At 48.6% G+C, this 22,709-nt stretch overlaps 1 long non-coding RNA gene across 2 annotated transcripts in view; it reads right to left on the bottom strand.

Moving 5' to 3' along the window:
* Positions 1 to 1,031: 1,031 nt before the first annotated feature.
* The window catches only part of LOC140427042 (uncharacterized), a 45,829-nt gene continuing 24,151 nt past the window's right edge, over positions 1,032 to 22,709 (bottom strand). The window contains exons 1-2 of one of the 2 annotated variants that reach the window (XR_011948370.1): positions 9,621 to 9,710; positions 1,032 to 3,439 (exon numbers count right to left, since the gene is read on the bottom strand). This is a non-coding gene — a long non-coding RNA (uncharacterized lncRNA). Of the gene's footprint in view, positions 3,440 to 9,620; positions 9,711 to 22,709 lie in introns of those variants that run through there. The other variant, XR_011948371.1, reaches the window with a different exon arrangement.

Genomic DNA, 22,709 nt, shown 5'->3' with positions numbered 1-22,709 from the left:
TTTATAATAACAGAAAGTACAAAAATAAATGTAAACATAATTCAGTAGCTAACAAACCCCCCCCAACCAACAACGAAACCCAGCCAACATGGCTGATACACACAATTCCCCAGTCCCGCCATCTCCTCTCGCTGATCCCGCCTGAACTAAACTAAACTAACTCCCCTAACCCCCTCCATTCCCTAACCACCCCCCCCCCCATCACATCTGCTAACAGTTTAGTTTTCCCCAAAGAAGTCGATAAACGGCTGCCACCTCCGAACGAACCCTAACATTGATCCTATCAGGGTGAACTTAATTTTCTCAAGCCTGAGAAACCCAGCTATGTCGCTAACCCATACCCACGATTTGGGGGCTCCGAGTCCCTCCAGGATAATAGGATTCTTCTCTGGTCCACCAAGGAGGCAAAGGGCAAAATGTCAGCCTCTCTCGCCCCCTGGACTCCCGGGTCTTCCGACACTCCAAAAATCGCCACCTCTGGACTCGGGGCCACCCTTATTTTTAACACCGTGGACATGACATCAGCCAGAATCCCCTGAGCTTCGGACATGTCCAAAACATGTGAACATGGTTTGCGGGCCGTCCCGCACACCTCACACATCTGTCCGTGCCACCGTCATGTGTGCCCGATGAACCACCTTAAATTGTATCAGGCTGAGCCTGGCACATGATGAGGTCATGTTGACTCTACTCAGAGCATCCTCCCACAGACCCGCCTCTAACTTCTTACCAGCTCATCTTCCCACTTGCGCTTTACCTCCCCCATCTGGGTTCCCTCCCACTCCATGAGCTCTTCATCAAATTCTGAGACGTTGCCTTCCCCCACTCCTGTTTTTGACACTACCTTGTCCTGTATCCCCTGTGGCGGGAGAAGTGGAAAGGTCGAAACCTACCTTGGTACAAAGTCCCTCACCTGCAGATTGATGCACGATCAATTACACAAAGACGAGAGTAGGATGTAATCGAGGCTTTATTGTTGATTCCCAAATTTCTTTCTCCGTCAGTCTGGCCTCAATAAAAGTCGAGATAGATTCGCACGTAAAAAGAAGTTATTTTATTCAGCTTGCAAGCTTGATTCATTTCACAGAAACATAAGAGACATCCAGTCTCCTACATCCCAGAAAGCGAATGAACAAAGAGACAAAGGGATCTCTGCAAATCAATTCAAATGGTATCAAGTTTCACATACTCGATGCCCATAGGTCAGCCTATATCCCTCCTGACCTGTTTGATCTATTCTGATTGGCTCACTTCCAATCCCTTTCTCTGGCCCCTATCAATGCAGCATCATTCTCGTAGACACACCTCTTCCTGCTTTCCCCATGCGGTCTCAAATCCCTTTGTCTCTATCTGCCAGAATCAAAGTGGCTTATTTCTACATTACATTAACTAATATCTCTAAAGTAACTATTTTATATCACATTCGTCATTCCCTCCTTTTATCATTCCATGATAACCGGACTATCCAATCCATAGCTACGGTTCCCCATCTAAAAAGATCCGTCGCTGCATTTCCAATTCCTGTCTTAGCCCCCCTTCATCTGCCTCACCCTCATGGATTTTAACAGTTAAGTTTTTAGGGGCGTTGATCTGATCCAGTGCACCCCGCATTCTACACATCACACATTTAAGGATGGCCAGGCCCACAAAGATGCAGCCGATAGCTACCACTAGATACATGGCCATATTTATCAACCAGTCCTTCCATCCTCCAAATCCCCAGTTACCCCAAGAGCCAGGATCCTGCATCCCGTCCAAGTGATCCCGTATGCGATCCATAAATTTAGTGATATTAGCGGTCAAGTCCTGAACTCCCATGATACACTTGCCCTGTACTATGGCGCATACCCCACCCTCACGGGCCAGAAGATAGTCAAGAGCATACCGGTTCTGCATTGCAAACAACCGTAGCTGAGACAACTCCTTAGTTATTGCCCCGAGGGCTCCCAAGATTTCATTTCCCAAGATGGTAAGGCCGCAAATAAAATAATTCCGATCACTGACAGCCAAGGAACCCCCCACACCTCCCAGTGTCAATACGCTCAGAATGCCCCACCCGGCTGAGTGGCCCCGGTTGGGTGCAAGAACCTGAAGTTTTTTCCAGTTCTCGCAAAATTCAGCAGAGACTGCCCGGTGTGCTAACTGATTATGCAGGTTCCACGCCGAAGGGCAGGGGACTGTGGTAGGGACTAGAGTCCCTATAGCAATTCGGCGGGGAAATGGGGGTGACAAAACGTTGGTCGCTGTACCATTAAATAAAAAGTAGTATCCTTGTTCCGTGTGCAGGCTAGCATCACAATCAGCATATCGGTTGCGTAAGGACCTCCCAGTAGCCCAGTTTATCCAACTTTGAAATGCCCATTCGGGCCGCCTAGCAATGCGGAAAGCCCTAGTCCCAACAGTGATATGAGAGACATTCGCCCAGCCACAGAGGAGCTGGAGGCCGGCGTTCAATGGAACGCAAGTGGTGTTGTAACAAACGCATTGGCCAGACGCCTGGGTGATATGGCACCTCCTGTCCGTACAGGTGGGAAACAGACATGTTATATTTGTGTCCACCTCTACCAGCAAACAGCCATATCCTTCACTGCTGAAGCAATTCTCGTATGACCGGGAATCCCTATTGGGATTGAAGTGGCTAGGTATGTACGCCCTCCACCGTCGCAGCCTATCGTACTGTGAATGGGAATTATCCCGAGGAAGGGGAAGGCAAATAGCCGGTGGTGCTGAACCCGGATCGTAAGGAAGAGTGACCTGATCGGGCAGTGATTCGGAATGCTGACAATGAACCACCGTTTGGGGAGTGCCCCAAAGCGGTGAAACAGAAAATAACCTAGACACCGCTGCGGGGTTTGGGTAGCAGACAACCCGTCCCTGGCCATACAGACGGTGGTAAATCTGGTAGAAGAGATTCATACTACCCGGGTTTTCCTCAGTTTGGCCTTTAATTAACTTAAGTGTATCTCCCGGTAATCTACGTTCTAGCTGTACTTCCCTTCTCATACGCCCCGTCCTCTCTCTAGTCCCTTTCTCTTTCTCAGAGCCTCTTCCTACACTCTTCTGACAGCCTGATTTTACCTTTATTGTACCACTCTTAACACATCCAAAATCAAATTTACATGTATTCCAAAAACAAGGCAATGTCCATATAATGTTCCCTTCCCATCGCCGGGACCGGTGCAACTGCTTCATGACTCCTGCATTCTCCTTAACTTTGATGACCTTCCATGAGTCGATACCATGTCCTCGTATATGGGGGCAGCGAAGAACATCACCTTTGCATAGGTGATGTATCCTTGTAGATTGGTTGGGGCTAAACAGATACATAATATTCCCCTTTTCCATGTCCATCGCCAATAACACGCCAAGCGAAGTGAGGCCAAATATCAGACAGACGATGCATAGCCACTCCATCATGCTCCACACCTGTAAAATAGCACTGGAGAAGGGAGGCAGGTTAGTATCCGACCTTTTACAGTAGTGGAGATGGACTCAATTTACAGTGATGTAGGTGGACCCAAGCACTTCGCCCCTCCACTTTAACTGCTGTGGGGGTGGTAAGGAGAACTTGGAAGGGCCCGTCCCATCGCGGCTCCGACCCTTCCTAGTCCAATTTTTGACAATGACACAACTACCGGGCTGGACTGAAAGTGAGCTAGGTACTGGGGGCAATGGCTGGTGAGCCGCGCGGACCTGGCCATGGAGTTCCTTGAGCACTTGCGTAAGGGCTAGAACATAGGAGGTCATTTCTTCAGTCATCTGATGAAACTGAACCCGTCTGGGAACCTGCAGGCTCCAAGGAGTTCTAAGAGGCCTGCCATAAAGAATCTCGGCGGGAGAGAGCCAGGCCGGTCCCGCAGGTGTAACCCGCAGCTGGAAGAGGGCAACGGGGAGCAACTTAAGCCATGTCAGTCCTGTGTCTGCTCTTAATTTAGCCAATTTAGTTTTGAGGGTCTGATTGTGTCTCTCAACCAACCCGGCCGCCTGCGGTCTGTAAGCACAGTGTAACTCCCAACTGGGAGCAAAACTCCTTGTTAATTTGTCCAATAAAATGAGGCCCATTATCAGAACTTAACTGAGCTGGTATACCGTACCGGGGAATGATTTCCCTCATCAAGACTTTAACCACAGTAGCAGCTTTATTATCGATAGTCGGATACGCCTCGACCCATCTGCTGAACACATCCACAATGACCAAAACATATTTGTAACATTGACACCTTTCCAACTCAATGTAATCCATTTGGAGCGTCTCAAAGGGACCACTGGGCAACGGGGTTTGCCCCTTCCCACAAGGGATACCTTTTCCGGTGTTATATTGCTGACAAATCAAACACCGATTACTGATACTTTGGGCCAACCCCTGCATTTTAGGGTGCCACCAAGTGTCCAGCAACAAATCACTAGTCCCTCGAGCCCCACAATGAGTTGCAAAGTGTACACATTCAATGACCCATAAAGCCAGCACATCAGACATACAAGTCTGATGTGCAGGCGTGGTCCATAAAGAGGAAACAGAATCATATGTACAACCTAACCGTTTCCACATTTGTTTATCACTCTCAGGAGCGTCCTCCTGTAACCTTATGACGTCTTGGATGGTTGGCATTGACTTGTCAGAAGCAGACATATTTATAGTAGATCGTTTAGTCTGACTTAACATCTTAGGCACCATCATTTGCTGAATTTGCGCGGCTGTTCGCGCTGCACGATCTGCTCGTTCATTACCAACGTCAACTGGGGTTGTACCATTCGTGTGGGCAGCGCATTTAATAACGGAAATCTGCGCTGGCAGAAGGAGGGCCTGCAGTAGGTCATTAACTAAACCCCGATTGGATATTTCTGTGCCTGCCGAGCTAAGGAATCCCCTATTCTTCCAGAGTTGTCCGAAGTCGTGAACTACCCCGAAAGCATATCGGGAGTCAGTGTAGATATTTACCCGGTGATCTCCCCCAAGTATACATGCACGGGTGAGGGCAAAAAGTTCGGCTTGTTGTGCTGAGTAAGGGGTCTGGAAAGCTGCTGCTTCTAAAATCAGACCATCCTGATCTATGATTGCATAACCGGACAGTCTCCGGCCAGTGGGGCTTACTAATGCACTGCCATCAACATACATAATCATGTCAGGTTGTTCTAACGGAATATCACTCAGATCGTCCCTTATTGTTGTAGTTACCTGAATCAAGGCTAAACAGTCGTGACCAGGCGCGTCCTCATGGACAGGGGGACCGCTAAGAAAACAGGCTGGATTGATAGTGGTACAGTATTTAAATGTCAGACGTGGATTGTTCAAAAGGTATATCTCATACCTATTCTGACGAGCTGCGGTAAGATGCTGAGTCTGCAGTTGCCTCAGTAGTGCGATTACTGAGTGGGAGCTATACACCGTAATATCCTGTTGGAGAGTGATGTTGGCAGCAACCTGCAAACTATTGTATATCGCTGCCAAGATCTGGGTGCAAACAGGGTGGCCCAACGCCACTGGGTCGAGTTTGGAAGAGTAATATGCTACGGGCCGGTGCTTGTCCCCATGTTGCTGGGTGAGTACCGCTGTTGAACATCCTTCCAGAACAGTACAGTATATCTGGAATGGTCAGTCGTCTGGGGACCTACCGAGGGCCGGTGCTTGTAGCAAGGCCTGCTTCAGGCAACGGAAGGCCTCGAGTGCCTCGGTGGTGAGAATAAAGTTTCCCTCTTTACTCGTGTAAAAAAACCCTACTGGGTTCGAGACTTCTTTCTGTGGCTGTAAGTAAAACTCCTAAGAACTTAACTTTTCTCTGAGCCACCAAGACCTTTGCTTGTGAAACAACATAACCCAACGAGGATAGGTGGTTCAATAATTGGATCACATCATCCCTATTACTGGGCTCGTCAGGACTTGCCACCAATATGTCATCTACATACTGCACCAGAGTGGAACCATGCTCCAATGTCAAGGCCTGGAGTTGGGTCTGCAGACATCTGGAGAAGAGTGTAGGTGAATTGACGAACCCCTGTGGCAGTCGGGTCCAGGTATACTGCTGTCCATTGTAAGTGAAGGCAAACAAATATTGACTTTCAGTCGCAAGTGGGAGGGCAAAGAAGGCGTGCTGAAGGTCAATTACGGCGAAGACCCGGGCTTGAGCTGGAATTTGAGCCAGTATGTGGACAGGGTTAGGGACGAGAGCATGTAACGGCTGTGCGATGGCATTAATTGAACGTAAATCCTGTACTAATCGGTACTGGTCTGGTTTGGCTGGTTTAGGCACAGCAAGTATTGGGGTGTTATATTCTGATTGGCAAGGGACCAAAATACCCTGTTTCAACAGTTCTTGAATTAATTTATCTATTGATGGAGCAGCTTGAGATTTCAGGGGGTATTGCCGAATGGAAGGTAGCTTTACATGATCCTTAATCATTACCTTGATAGGTGTAACATTTGTCTTTCCCACTTGTGATGGGTATTCCGCCCAGACCTGTGGATTGACATATTCCAACACATCATGTCCCCTGTGATGCTGCAGTCGAGTGTTAATCGTTTCAGGGACCTCAAAATATTTTATGGTAGTGCCGTCCGGCATGACTTGAAGTGCGTAGTCTGTTGGATCTGAATGATCCACTGCCCTCCTGACCATTCGCCCCATATCCCTGGCATGGTACTGGTCATGGACCTGACGTGTAATATGAGGGCTTACCGAAGCTGACTGTGGCCATAAATGTGGTGATATTGTAACAAAATCGGCTGTACCTTCTTTTCCCGTGACTGTGGCTGTAACCTTGACTGGCCATTCGGTCTCAAGTAATGGCCGGTATTTGTCCTCCAACTCCCTGTTTCGTCCAGTTCTGTCATAGGCCAGGGTAACGTGATGCAGTGACTGTTCAACGTCTAACGTCCACCACTGGGGGGTGATAGAAATATAGCACTGTTGTCTCATCCTCCATGATGTAACCGTTACCCCCTCATCTCCGCATTCTAGCTGTAGCTGGAAGATACACAGTAAATCTCGGGCCAACAAGTTACAGTCCAATCCAGTAGTCACTACAAACTGATGCTCTGCAGACTTATTCTCGTAAGTGACTGTCACAGGTTCAGAAATAGGATACTCACACACCTGTCCTTGAACCCTGACAATTGCTGCGTGTGGTCGGATATTGGTAATTTAAGTGTTGATTGCACAGAAGACATAGCTGCCCCTGTGTCGATTACAAATGAGTGATGTTGATCTCCTATCTGCAGAGAGATAATAGGTTCCCTGTCCGATTGGAGAGTCCTTATGGCTAAATTAGCTAGTCAATCCTGTGTTGGGAAAGGGTTTTCCTGGGAGAAGTCAGTGTATCTCATCTGTCCTCCCCTTGGTGGGTACCCTCTCCTTTGGGTCGGATAATCTCCTTCTACTGCCTGTCTTTTAAAGGGGCATTCCTGTTGCCAGTGATCTACACGACCGCAATTAAAACATGCATTGCTCCCTCTATTTCTGCCCCGTCCTCTTCTTCCAGTAGACCAATGGCCCCTCAGAGGGGGCTGCGGCTGTAGAGCTGTTGATTCGTTCGGTGGGCCATAAAAATGGGGTGAGGGTCCCTTTGGGTGGGTTTGGTATCCTCCTCTTCGCTGATCCACCCACCCAAAGTCACTATATTGGGGCTCCTGCTGGTAAACTACCATTTCTGCCGCTTGTTGGGGTCGCAGATCATCCTTTTTCATTACATACTCAGTCTTAACCTTTGTAACTGAGCCTCCTTCTTGGCCTACACCCTCCTTCCAGTAAAATCTGACTGCCCTTGCCATCTGGGAAGGGTCGTTCTCTGTCCAATTCATGTTATTACATTTCACAGCAGTAACCACAGAAGGTGGTAGGCAATGCATTAACATAGCACAGTATTGAGGGGAATTCTGACCATTTTGATACAGCAAATCGCCTGACTGCCCCCGGTAGATTTCATTAAAACGCTCCAGAAATTCCTCTGGCTCGTCAGTCTTCTTAGGCTTTAGGTCTAAGATAACAGAAAGATTTATGGGCCTTTGAAATGTGCTATTCAACGCATTCAAGATCTGTGTCCTTCTATCGTCGTCTAACGCATAGGCCTGCTGGAGTGCGGCATGACTAGCATAATTCAGGTGGTTAAGATAATTGCGGTACTCTGCTGGGGTTAAAATCTGCTGGACTAGGGCCCAGAGGTCCCTTGAATCAGCTTGATAAATTAAGATGGTAGTTCTCAAGGAATCCACGAAGGCAGCAGGAGATTTTTTTTCTATCTGGGATTGTAGCCATCATAGCCATCATCTCACTGGGTGTCCATGGGAAGTAAACGTCTATCGTGGGGTTCGCTCCCGCAGTCACTGGGTCGGGGTTTCGCATCTTCCTAATCGGTAACTGTCTCCGAATGTCACCAGGGGGCACTCTAGCTATTTCCCCTGGTTGTTCCAACTTCAACGTCTCTCCCTGTCACTAGGGGGAGTTCTTTCTCTTCAAACGAAGTTGTTTTAGCTTCCTTTGTTCCCAAATCTTGTGATTTCTCCTTAGTTTGGGGAGACTTAGGTGATATGCTTAATTGTTTCTGGTGAGCGTCAAGCCCCTCTCTCGCTGTCCGAGATCTTGTCCTAGAGCTAACTGGGCTTGTGGGACAGAGTTCCTTTTGCTCTTCCGGTTGTGAAGTTGGTAAATCAGGACCCACACTATCACCCAAAAGGGCTTGAGTTTCTGGCATATTTGAAATCTGGGGAGCAATGGCTGGGTATATATTATTGTACTCTGGTGGTTCTGGAATGAGCGCAGACCATACTCTGGGTGCAGACGGAACTTTTACTGACTTTTCCAAATTATTGAATTTTTCTTCTTCTGTCAATTCAAGGCCAGCCATTGAACTACGTAGCTCGTCTCTTGTGTGACCCGGGTCCTTCCTGTCTCTATTTGCTCTTTTTTTAAATGCACATTCCTTTTTCAAGATCTGTAATGTTTTTAGGTTACCCTGTTCACTAATTGGAATCCCCATTTTAAGGGCATTATCCTGCCAGCTGGACAACATAATCTTATCTTTTTCCTCTTGACAATATTGCCTCCATAATCCAATTAATTCTTTAGCTTTCATACCTTGATTTTTTCTCCAAATTTGTCCCTGGATTTTCTTAACCATTTCTAGGTCTTTGGTTCCCCCTAGTGGCCATTCATCTCCCATTTTAGTTCTTAACTGTGCTGACAATTTTCTAAAATCCTTCGCTTTGTCCGGATACTTATCACATAATATTTGCAGTGGCATGCCTGGATCATTTGTGCTATCCAAGGAATTTCCCATAATCTCAACTAGTCCTCGGAACTGCGTTTTTTCGCCACTACAGTCCAAAGAGAAAATTTTAGCTTAATCAACTATATTTTTAACACTCACACATACAGAGGTGAACCATTTTCAATTTCAAATGTTACATCGACCTCTCATAACGTAACCCAACCGAATTAACTCACAAATAAAGTTGAACCATTTATATTTTAAATGTCACATCAACAATACAGCCTACCCCAGCCGAATTAACTCACAAATGAAGTTGAACCATTTATATGTTAAATGTCACATCAACAATACTGCCTACCCCAGCCAAATTAACTCTATGAAATCCCATCAATTAAAATGCTAATCCCCAGACTGACCTGTGATTTCGTCGAGGCGGTCTTTCTGTGCCAGACTAATCAGACGATAAGAAGAGGGGAACAATCAATGCGCGGTCGTTTTCCAGTTCTACATTGAGGGCCCTTTGTTCCCCATCCTCCTGTTCATAATCAGTCTAATTCTGATTTCGCAGTTGGATCAGGATCGCCCTGAGAAATCCCGGGTTTCGGCACCAAATGCTGATTCCCAAATTTCTTTCTCCGTCAGTCTGGCCTCAATAAAAGTCGAGATGGATTCGCACGTAAAAAGAAGTTATTTTATTCAGCTTGCAAGCTTGATTCATTTCACAGAAACATAAGAGACATCCAGTCTCCTACATCCCAGAAAGCGAATGAACAAAGAGACAAAGGTATCTCTGCAAATCAATTCAAATGGTATCAAGTTTCACATACTCGACGCCCATAGGTCAGCCTATATCCCTCCTGACCTGTTTGATCTATTCTGATTGGCTCACTTCCAATCCCTTTCTCTGGCCCCTATCAATGCAGCATCACTCTCGTAGACACACCTCTTCCTGCTTTCCCCATGCGGTCTCAAATCCCTTTGTCTATATCTGCCAGAATCAAAGTGGCTTATTTCTACATTACATTAACTAATATCTCTAAAGTAACTATTTTATATCACATTCGTCATTATTACCGTGAGATGTGTGGCCTCCTACAGCAGCTGATGAAATGGCTGCTGTACTGGGAGCACACATATTTATACTCCGCCTAATGGGTGGAGCCAGCAGGCAGGGATCTACCCCCATACCTGTAATACAGGGGCCTTACCGTAAAGCACCTATATCAACATCCCATATATACAATATATACATCAGTGGTGACTACCACATTCACCCCCTGTTAAAAAAATGAGTCCAGCGGGGGTGGTGGAGAACTACATACAGAAAGTTGTGTTTTAAAGGTACAGATAATATTATAAATTCAGGCGGTCCGGAGCCTTGATCTGTCGTTGAGAGCGCCGCAGTGCTGGTGGTGACCCCGGCGGCAGCTTGGTCTTCGGGACTCCGGGAGAATGTCGAAATCCTCTTCATCCCCGGGTGTGAGCAAGGGGAGGGCGGATTGTCCCGGAGAGGGGGCTGTGGGGGAGGGGGGGGTGGCGCCGGGTCAGAGGGGGGGGTGGAACCAGCTGGTGCCAGGTCCCTGAGGGAGCCGTCGGGATACGCTACGTAGGCGTACTGCGGATTAGCGTGAAGTAGCAGTACCCTCTCAACCAACGAGTCCGCCTTGTGGAGTCGAACGTGTCTACGGAGGAGAAGGGGTCCTGGAGCGGCCAGCCATGTCGGGAGCGAAACCCCGGAGGTGGACTTCCTGGGGAAGGCAAAGAGACGTTCATGGGGGGTTTCATTAGTCGCGGTGCACAGGAGCGACTGAATGGAGTGAAGTGCGTGGGGGAGGACCTCCTGCCAGCGGGAGGCCCGGAGAATTCTGGACCGTAGGGCCAGCTGGACGGCCGTCCAGACCGTCCCGTTCTCACTCTCCACCTGGGGTTGTAGCTGGACGTCCTGCTCGAGGCAATGCCCCTGTTAAACAGGTACTGGCGCAGCTCATCGCTCATGAATGAGGATCCCTGGTCGCTGTGGACGTAGGCAGGGAAGCCAAACAGAGCGAAGATGGTGTTGAGGGCTTTGATGATGGTGGCAGGCGCCATGTCAGGGCATGGGACGGTAGAGGGGACTTGGGAATGTTCATCGACCACATTGAGAAAGTACGTGTTGCGGCAGATGGAGGGGAGGGGCTCTTTGAAGTCCACGCTGAAGCGTTCAAAGGGGCGGGAGGCCTTCACCAGGCTCGCACGGTCTGGCCAGTAGAAGTGCGGTTTACACACCGCGCAGACCTGGCAGTCTCTGGTGATCGCCCTGACTTCCTCGATGGAGGAGGGCAGGTTGCGGGCCTTGATGAAATGGAAAAAATATGTGACCCTTGGGTGACAGAGGTTGTCGTGCATGTTCCGGAGTCGGTCCACTTGTGCGCTGGCACATGTACCTCGAGATAGGGCATTGGAGGGCTCGTTGAGCTTACCGGGGGGGCGATACAAAATCTCGTAATTGTAGGCGGAGAGCTCGATCCTCCACCTCAAGATTTTATCATTTTTGATCTTGCCCCGCTGTGTGTTATTAAACATATTGGCAACCGACCGTTGGTCAGTGAGGAGAGTGAATCTCCTGCCGGCCACGTAATGCATCCAATGCCACACAGCTTCAACGATGAATTGGGCCTCTTTTTCGACGGAGGAGTGCCGAACTATGGAGGCATGGAGGGTGCGTGAAAAGAATGCCTTGGGCCTGCCTGCCTGGTTGAGAGTGGCGGCCAGTGCGACGTCTGAAGCATCACTCTCGACTTAGAAGGCGAGCGTCTCGTCGACCGCGTGCATCGCGGCCTTGGCGATGTCGGCCTTGATACGGTTAAAGGCCAGGTGAGACTCGGCCATCAGAGGAAAAACAGTGGATTGAATGAGTGGGTGGGCCTTGTCCGCATAGTTTCGGACCCACTGGGCATAATATGAAAAGAACCCCAAGGCAACTTGAGGGTCTTAGGGCAGTAGGGGAGGGGGAGTTCCATGAGGGGGCGCATGCGATCGGATCGGGCCCCAGAACTCCGTTCTGGACCACATAGCCGAGGATGGCTAAGCGGTTCGTGCTGAACACGCACTTCTCCTTGTTATGCGTGAGGTTGAGGAGAGTGGCGGTGTGGAGAAATTTAGCAAGGTTGGCGTCATGGTCCTGCTGATCGTGGCCGCAGATGGTGACATTGTCCAGGTACGGGAAAGTGGCCCACAGCCTGTACCGGTCAACCATTCGGTCCATCTCCCGTTGGAAGACCGAGACCCCGTTGGTGACGCCGAAGGGAACCCTAAGAAAGTGGTAAAGGCGGCCGTCTGCCTCGAACGCAGTGTATGGGCAGTCCGCCTTGCGGATGGGGAGCTGGTGGTAGGCAGATTTCAGGTCTACTGTCGAGCAGACCCGGTACTGAGCAATCTGAGTGACCATATCAGATATGCGTGGGAGGGGGTAAGCGCGAGCTGCGTGTACCGATTGATGGTCTGACTGTAGTCAACGACCATCCTGTTTTTCTCCCCAGTTTTGACCACTACCACTTGGGCTCTCTAGCGGCTGCTGCTAGCCTCGATGATGCCTTCCCGAAGCAGCCGCTGGACTTCAAACCTGGTGAAGGTCCTGTCCTGGGCGCTGTACCATCTGCTCCTGGTGGTGACGGGTTTCCCATCTGGGGTTAGGTTTGCAAATAAGGAAGGTGGGTCGACCTTAGGGGTCGCGAGGCCGCACACAGTAAGGGGTGGTAGGGGCCCGCCGAATTTCAGGGTTAGGCTCTGGAGGTTGCACTGGATGTCCAGGCTGAGTAGCAAGACAGCGCAGAGGTTGGGGAGGACGTAGAGGCGGAAGCCGCTGAACTCCACGCCCTGGACGGTGAGGGTGGCAATGCAGTACCCCCGGATCGCAACGGAGTGGAACCCGGAGGCCAGGGAGATTCTCTGGTTAGCGGGGTGTACCGCGAGGGAGCAGCGCCTTACCTTATCGGGGTGAATGAAGCTCTCAGTGCTCCCAGAGTCCAGCAGGCAGGAGATCTCGTGCCCGTTGACCTTCACTTTAGTTGAAGCAGTCGCGAGGTTGTGTGGTCGAGACTGGTCAATCGTGACCGAGGCGAGACGCGGCTGGTCGTTGGCGGTTGCAGGCGATGAGCGGCCGGATGATGTGCCCAACAGGCATGGGTCTTGAGTCGGGTAAGATGGCGGTGTCCACGGGCCGCACGTGTCTTGGGGAAAGCAAGATGGCGGTGCCCGTTGGTCCTGGGAGAAACAAGATGGCAGCGCCCACGGGCCGCACGTGTTGCGAGTCAAGCAAGATGGCGGCGTCCACTGGCCGCACGTGGTCGTAGGAGGGGAAGATGGGGGCGCCCACTGGCTGCACATGGGGGGTGCCGGGACAATAGCGGCGATTGAGCGGACCTGACACACTACAGCGAAATGTCCCTTCTTGCCACAGGCCTTGCAGAGGGCGCTCCACGCCAGTCAGCGCTGTCGGGGGTGTTTTGACTGCCCACAGAAGTAGCATTTGGGCCCCCCGGGGTTGTTTGGTTGCCGCGCGGCACAGGCGTGGGATTGGCTGAGGGCGGTGGCTGATGGGGTCCACAATGGGGCGGCCACCTGCAGAGTCCACGATGCACAGGGGCGTGGGCCGCGCGGTCGGGGGCATAGGCCTGAATGTTGCGTTATGCAACCATAAGTGAAAGCGCTAGTTTTTTGGTCACCGCGAGGTCGAGCGTGGTCCCCTCTAAGAGGCGTTGGCAGATGTAGTCAGACCCTATGCCCGTAACAAATGCGTCTCTCATGAGCAAGTTTGTGTGTTCCATGGCCGAAACGGCCTGACAGTCACAGTTTCTAACTAGGGGGAGCAGGGCGCGCCAGAAATCTTCCACCGACTCACCAGGAAGTTGACGCCGCGTGGAGAGGAGGTGCCTGGCATAGAGTGTGTTAGTCCGCTGAGCGTAGTTTTCCTTCAGTAGCGCCATGGCCTCTGCATAGGTCAGTACATCCTGGACAAGTGGAAGGACGTTGGAGCTCTGCCGCGTGTAAAGGATCTGGAGCTTCTGGAGTTTTGTCTGGCGCAGACCCGATGTACGCTTCAAAACAGGCTAGCCAATGTTCAAAGTCCTTTTTGGCGTTGTCTGCTTGCGGATGCAGCTGCAGGCGATCCGGCTTGATGCACGTGAAACTGGACCCGGGTCCCAGGGAGGCCATATTCGGGTGTCGGACCAGCCAGGGTTGGAAATTGGTGCGGAGGCAGATATCGTAGCCTTCGCCTCGTTGATCGCCCGAAGGCGGACCTCTCTTTCCTTCCCCTCCGCCGGTGCCATAACGGCGTTCAATACTCTCCTAATGTTTGAAAAGAGCTGCCTCCCTCTCACGAACCCCGTCTGATCTTCACCTATCACCTTCGGGAGGCACTCCTACAGCCTACCCGCCCGTACCTTCGCCAATACTTTTGAGTCCACATTCAGAAGTGAAATGGGCCTATACAACCCCACTCCGTCGGATCCTTATCTTTTTTTAGCAACATTGAAATCGATGCCTGCCCCATTGTGGCAACACCTCCTTCCCTATCACCTCCTCAAAAATCCCCAACATCAGGGGCGCCAGCTATTCCTTGAATTTTTTATAATATTCCACCGGAAACCCATCCGGCCCTGCCACCTTCCCCGACTGCATCCTCCCAATCGCATCCTTATCTCCTGCTCCACTATCGCTCCTTCTAACGTAGCCCTGTCCCCCACCTCTAACCTTGGGTACTCCAACTCATCTAGAAATTCCTGCATCTCACGGTCCCCCCCCCCCCCCCCCCCCCCCCCCCCCGTCCCCCCCCCAGGTGGCCCTGACCTGTACAACCTCTCATAAAACTCCTCAAAAACCTTGTTAATCAAATCCGGAGCCTCCACCAACTTCCCTGCCCTATTCCTCACCTGAAGAATTTCCCTTGCCACTGCTTCCTATGGAACTGACCTGCCCTGTGCCCTGGCGGAGGGACCTGTTGGAATTCTTGACTCTTGAGAAGGTTAATTTTGAACTGCAGGGAAGGACGGAGGGGTTCTACAATTCATGGGCATTATTCATCATGCACTTTCAAGAACTGGATAACATCGAACATTAGTTGGGGGGATGGGTGGGAGGGTTGGGGGGAGGGGGGCTGTGTGTATTAAGGGTGACTATGGGTGATTCCTGATTCCTTTTTGTCATTTGTTTGTGTGAACATGCGTGCTAATGTTTGGGGTTTGGTGGGAGGATGGGATCGTTGTTGTTGATATGGGGATTGACATATTTGTTGCTGATTATTGTTTATTGTTGGCGGGTGTAAATTTGGGAGAAAATGTGAAAAAGGAGAATAAAAATATATATTTTTAAAATAATAATAATAATCTTTAGTGTCACAAGTAGGCTTACATTAACACTGCAATGAAGTTACTGTGAAAAAACCCTTGTCACCATATTCAAGCGCCTGGTCGGGTACACAGGGGGAATTCAGAGTATCCTAATTACCTGACAGCACTTCTTGTGGGAGGAAAGCGGAACACCCGGAGGAAACCCACGCAGACATAGGGAGAATGTGCAAACTCTGCACAGTGACCAAAACCGGGAATTGAACCTGGAATCCTGGTGCTGTGAAGCAACCTTGCTAACCACTGTGCTACCGTGCCGCCCTATTGACTCAATGATGGTGAAATGCGAGTCCAAGTTGGGACAACGTGGAGGGAACGATGGTCGGCATTGGTGGTGCAAATGTCCAACTCAGTATGTATAGGGGAACTTCTAAACCTCTTGGTCTCCAAGGCTCAGCTACACATTGTATGAACTCACCTTCGAGTTCAAAGCTGCCTTTGTTCGAACAGTCCCTGAGGAGTCAAATACCATATATGCCTCCTCAATTGTCTTGTTACTAGGAGGGATAACTTGTTTCATCTAGAGCAAGAAATGTGGCCTGTATCAACATGCAATGCTGCATACCTTCCCACGAGCTGAAACTATTTTGGCTGGTTGGACTGGTTACTCTACCTCTAAGGTAACTTTTGTCTTCAGCTCCACTAGGCTGCAACTCTGTGACACCTGGCTTTCCCACATATTAAACATTAATAATGGACATTGCTAACACTGGAGCAATGTTGTCTACTGTTCAGCTATCACCCCCTGTGTTTGCTGACCTACATTGCTCGAGAAATGTCTTTAGTTTTAAATTCTCATCCTTGTTTTAAAATCTCCACAACACCCCCCCCCCCCCTCCCCCCCCCCCCCCCCCCCCCCCCCAATCTGGTTACCTCCATTGTCCCTACACGTCTGCGTTCCTCCAATTCTGGCCTCTTGTGTGTCGCTAATTTTAATCGATCCACTGTTGGCAGCCAGGCCTTCAGCTGCTGAGACCCCATGTTCTGGAATTCACTTCCTAAACCTCGACACTTCTGTCACCCTTTCCTCCTTCAAGCTGCCTTAAAACCTACCTCTTTGACCAGGCTGTTTGTGGCTTTCTCAAGTATCTCCTTATGTGGCTTGGGAGGGGGTCACATTTCCCTTGATAACACTGCTGCGAAACACCCTGGGCCGTACTTACCATGTTAAAAGGTGGTATATAAATGCCACTTGTTGATTTGCACATTGAACAACTGCCCACATCACTGCTGTCATGCTCCCCTCTTCTGAGCAATTTTCTTACTCCTTTTGTCAAAGAATCTCATTTGATTCAACTTATTTGATTCAAAATGTTCCTCCTTCCACAAGTGCCGGGCTGGATCCTCCACCCCGACGCCAAAATCGCATTCGGCGACAGGGCGGAGAATCTGTTTTGGCGTTGAAATCGAGAGCGGCGCCGGTTTTCAATTTCTCCGTCCCCTGAAAATCTGCGTACTCGTGGAGTACGTCGCGCTAAGTATCCACCGCCTCAGGCCATTGCCTGAGGCCCGGCCCGCAATTCTCCGTCCCCAACCAGCCGAATTCCCAACGCCGTGGGACTCTTATGGTCCCACCGTCCAGGATCCTCGCGTTGCGGCTGCGGACTCAGTCCGGGCTCGCCACAGTCGGGGCAAGGCTAATCGTCTGGCAGGGGAGCTTCATTCGGGTCTGGGGGCAATGTGTGCGGGCAGTCCGGGGCGCGCGAGCGGCCGATGCGGAGCACTATTTTGCCGATCCAGGTCCGCGGGCTGAGTCCCCATGGAGCACGGCATGGCCGCTGGAGGCTGCCACCATGTGCATGCATAGCCTCTGACCCGGAAGTGCGGGGGGCCGTATCGGCAGCTGGAGCTGCAAACTCTACAACCGCTGCCTGCTAGCCCCCAGCAAAACGGGGAAACTGTGGCCTTTTGACACCAGTTTTCCCGACGGCGTGGGGACTTAGTCCGTGAAACGGAGAATCTCAACTGCCGTCTTGACCTGCTCTTTCTGTTTTTACCTCAAGATGTGTCATTTGTCTTTCCCGAAATCCCCATCAGTGTGCAGTGTGGGAAGCAAGTCACGACGGCCCCTTACGGAGAGCAGGCAGGAGAATGGGGATGAGAAAAATATCCGCCATGATTGAATGGTGGAGCAGACTCGATGGGCCAAGTAGCCTAATTCTGATTCTAGGTCTTACTGTCAATGGCATCATCCAAACCCGTGACTTCTACCATCTAGATCGAGAAGGACAAGAGCAGCAAACACATGGGAGCACTGTCACTGCAAATTCCTCTTCAAGCTACGCAGCCCTGAATTGGAAATATATTGGCCGTTCCTTTGCAGTCACTGGGTCAAAATTCTGGAAACCCCTTCTTAATAGCACTGTGGGCGTACCTCAACCAGATGGACTGCAGTGGTTCAAGAAGGCGGCTCACCACCACCTTCTCAAGGGGCAATTAGGGATGGGAAACAAATGTTGGGCCTGGCCGTCGATGCCCACATCCTGCGAATGAATACAATTTTTAAACATTAGTAGTCTTCCAATGTCCCCATTTCAATCTTCCTGGCTTCTTCCTCCCCTCTGTTAGCCTTCCACTTCCCCTGGAAGCTCGCTGACACCTCCTCCACGTCAACATTCTTCATTTCACGAGGCTAGTGGACGTTGGTAGGTGTTCAATTCTTGGTAGTTGGAGGAAATTAACGGAGAATGGGAATGTAGGGAGAGGATGCCATTCAACCTCTCCTGCCTGTTCCGTCCTTTGATTGGATCATGGTTAATCCGAGTAACAGATATCCAGGAGTCAGGTTATAGGCTGGAATCTCATCTGAAGACAGCACCTCTGACAGTGCAGCATTCCCTCAGTATTGGCACCGAAGCGTAGCCTAGATTGTGGTTACCTAGTCCGATGATTCTTGACTGTCAGCCTCCCCTGACAGTGTCCAGTACTCTGAAATTAGTTTATTTAAAATGTAATCCAAATAAAAAAGATTTGCGCACGTCCTTACGGTTTGAGACCCAGGCTGCTTACAGCCACGTTCTGCAGATTAGTCAAACACTCCTCGAAACGATTGGCCATTGGGTTTTAGGCGGACGGGGGGGGGGGGGGGGGGGGGGGGGGTTTGTTAGCCATAATATTTTCCAACGACCTTCCATCGGTTTTCCAACTGCCCCTACTTCTCTGCAATTTTTCATTGAATCAAGCGAGGCGTAGAGTGGGCTGACCAGCCTTGCCCCGATTGAGGCCCTTAAGTGGCCAATTATTGACCACTTAAGGGCTGTTTCCCGCATCACCTCAATTAGCAAGCAATGGGAAGGGCTGGCAGAGGGAAGCCCAAAATTGAACCCTGTTCAAGCCTTGGGGTGGGAGGGGGGTGCAGGGCAGGAGCACCACCATAAGAAGCCTCCTTTTAACATTGGACATGCCTCATCATCACAAGGTCTGGTTCCTGGCTCCTTCCCCCATATCCTCGACACCAACATCAATACCCCGCTCCGCGCACACCTAACCCCCCCCCCCCCCCATCCCACCCCCACGACACCACAACTAGGCCTTACCAATCCTCCCTGCCCGAAGACTCCCAAAACGTCACTGGCCTGGACTTCCAAGACGGAGAGTATCTGGGGGAGTCCCACCTCCAGCCAATTAATGTTTTCTGGAACATGAAATGAATGCGGGGCAACCAGAATTAGTGACAATGTGCTTGCCACTTGTCATGGGCCAAGGTTTAGAGAACCCCAAAGTGTATCATGGAGTTCACCTGACCCACAACGTTTAATAGATTGTGGCATGGGGAGCACATGGCTCACGATACAGGTATGGTACAGCAGACATGGACCAGTGGTTTTTAAAACAAAACAATGTTTATTTTATGAACTCAAGTTAACTTTTCTAAAACAGTGAACATCTTAGCAACCAGTAAATCAAATACACCCCCAAACAATACAACACTAAGTAACCCGTATGCTGTTCTTTTAACATCCAAATGACTTCACAAACCTCCAAACAGGAGCACATCAGGGTTCACATTCAAGACTGAAAACATTTATACTTCTTCTGAATTCACCAAATGATCCATAGATAGTTTTTGGATGGCAGAGCCCAACAGCAGTGCAGCTCACTTTTAACTTCAGATTCAGCTCACTGAAAAACACACACACCCAAGCTTTTTCTCAAACTGAAACTAAAAAAGCAGAAGTTGAGCTCAGCTCCACCCACACTCTGACATCACTCCAGTAACATGAGCAGCTCCATTTCTTAAACGTACATTTCTTAAACACTCATTTCTTAAAGGGTACTCTCACATGATACCTCCCCCCCCAAGAATAAAAAATAAACCATCAACTTCAAGATGGTTTCATTTTTCACCTTTGCACTATCCTTTAAGAAATGCACACAGTAAATATACTTGTTCGTTTAAAAAAACATGCAAACAGTATAATAAAGTCCATTTTTTCCATTCTTCTTCCACCAACTGAAATCCTTCATGATTGACAGTCTCGTTGAACAGGAAGGTCTCTGCACGAACCGTCCAATTCTCTACGCCTCAGCATTTCTCTTTAAAGTCAGATACTGTAGTTCAATCTGATCATAGGGTACCTTGCAATTCTTCAACACAGGAGCATTGGTTATCACAGTTTTCAGGCAGTCAAATGCCTGTTGAAAGTCCGCTGTCCATTGAAATTTTCGACGTTTCTTCAGCAAATCCATCAGTGGAGCAATCACGCAACAAAACTTTCGCACACATGTTCGATCAAATCCACTCATGCCAAGAAATCGCATTATTTCCCTTCGTCTCGAGGATATCGAAAACAACTCAAAGAAAGTGATTCGGGCTTTTCCAAATTCACTTTTGGCCAGGTTTATCACCAAACCCGCCTCCAGACGTCGATCAAATAACTCCATCAGATGTTTTAAATGTTCTTTCCATGTCTGGCTGAGAACTACCAGATCGTCGATGTATACCGCACAATTGGGTAATCCTGAAATGACTTTGTTAGTTAACCGTTGAAATGTGGCTGGTACGTTTTTCATGCCGAATGGCATAACTTTGAATTGGTATACACCATCTGGAGTCGGAAAAGCTGAAATCTCCTTCGCCCTTTCGGATAAAGGTACCTGCCAGTAACCTTTAAGTAAATCCAATTTGGAAATAAAAGTGGACTGTCCCACTTTCTCAATGCAATCCACCAAACGTGGGATAGGATAACAGTCCATTCTTGTAACTGCATTAATCTTTCTATAGTCCACACACAACCATTGGGTACCATCTGGTTTCGGCACCATCACTATGGGTGAGCTCCATTGGCTGCAACCCACTTAAATTATGCAATTTTTAAGCATACTCTCAATCTCTTTGTTAATCTGTGCCAATTTTAAAGGGTTAAGTCGATATGGATGTTGTTTGATTGGAACAGCATTTCCCACATCTACATCATGTATAGCCATTTTAGTACTTCCCAATTTATAACCACAAACATGCCCATGTGATATCAATATCTCTTTCAGGTCAGTTTGTTTTTACTCTGGAAGATAACTCAACAATTTATCCCAATTTTTAAGAACATCCTCATTTTCCAATTTAATTTGAGGTATGTCAAATTCACAGTCATCTGGATTTAGTTTGTCACTTTGAGTTAGAATCATTAAAACCTTCTCCTTTTTCTCTCCTTCCCTTTCAAAGTACCTTTTAAGCATATTCACATGACACATTTGGTGAGTTTTCCTTCTATCTGGTGTTTTTAACCACATAATTCACCTCACTTAATTTCCTTTCAATCTGATGAGGTCCACAAAACCTAGCTTTTAAAGGTTCACCTACCACTGGTAACAATACTAAAACTTTATCTCCACTGGCAAAACTACGAACTTTGAATTTCTTGTCCGCTACCTGTTTCATCACATTTTGTGCAACTTTCAAATGTTGTCTAGTCAATTCACCTGCTCTATTCAATCGTTCCTTAAAATTTGACACGTTATCCAATAATGTAATTTCCGATTTCTCACCCACCAATTTTTCCTTCATCAATTTAAGTGGTCCTCTTACCGCATGACCAAACATTATTTCAAAAGGATTAAATTTGGTTGACTCATTAGGAGCATCCCTAATTGCAAACAGTACGAATGAAATTCCTTTATCCCAATCCTCTGGATAATCTTGGCAATACGCCCTCAACATTGTCTTTAATGTCTGGTGCCATCTTTCCAATGCCCCCTGCGATTCTGGATAGTACGCAGTTGATTTAAATTGTTTTATTCCTAAGCTATCCATAACTTCTTTGAATAACTTTGAGGTAAAATTTGATCCCTGATCCGATTGTATTTCTGTGGGTAGTTCAAACCTCATAAAGAATTTAAGTAACTCCTCCACAATCTTTTTTGCTATAATATTACGTACTGGAATGGCCTCTGGAAACCTAGTAGACACATCCATTATAATCAAAAGACATTGATTCCCACTTTTTCTTTTAGGAAGCGGTCCTATGCAATCAATTAGGACCCTTGTAAAAGGTTCCTCAAATGCTGGAATGGGTATTAAAGACGCTGATTTTATCACTGCTTGAGGTTTCCCTGTCACTTGACATGTGTGACATGATTGACAAAATTTAACTACATCTTTACGTAGTTCAGGCCAATAAAAATGTTTCTGGATTTTAGCTTGCGTTTTCCTTATCCCCAAATGACCTCCCACTGGTACCTCTTGTGCAACTCGCAACACCTTCTTTCTCTACCCAACCTGCAATACTACTTGATGAACTTCTGCCCACATTTCATCCGCCTGCATATGTAAAGGTCTCCATATTTTAATCAAGACATCACTTTTACGGTAATAACACTCTGGTATACACTCAGATTCCTCTTCCGTGTACGCTTTCTGATACATCCATTTTATTTCTATATCTTTTTGTTGCATCTCCGCCAATTTTCCGGAACTAAAAATATCCACCTCATCCTCCACCTGTTCTTGTTCTTTTTCAACCATCTGATCAAAAATCGTTTCTGACAATTGCACTTCAACGTCACCTTCACTCTTTGAGTTCTCCTCTTGTCTTAACCTGTGACTTTGCGACCTTGTTACTACACATTCCGGAAACATCCCACGGTATTCGTCCTTCAACACTTCAGTTGTCTGATTTTCCA

Source organism: Scyliorhinus torazame, chromosome 7, assembly GCF_047496885.1.
Source record: "Scyliorhinus torazame isolate Kashiwa2021f chromosome 7, sScyTor2.1, whole genome shotgun sequence".
In the NCBI taxonomy this organism is placed as follows: Eukaryota; Metazoa; Chordata; class Chondrichthyes; order Carcharhiniformes; family Scyliorhinidae; genus Scyliorhinus; species Scyliorhinus torazame.
Note: the sequence above shows the minus strand (reverse complement) of the source record. Positions and strands in the feature narration are given on the sequence as shown.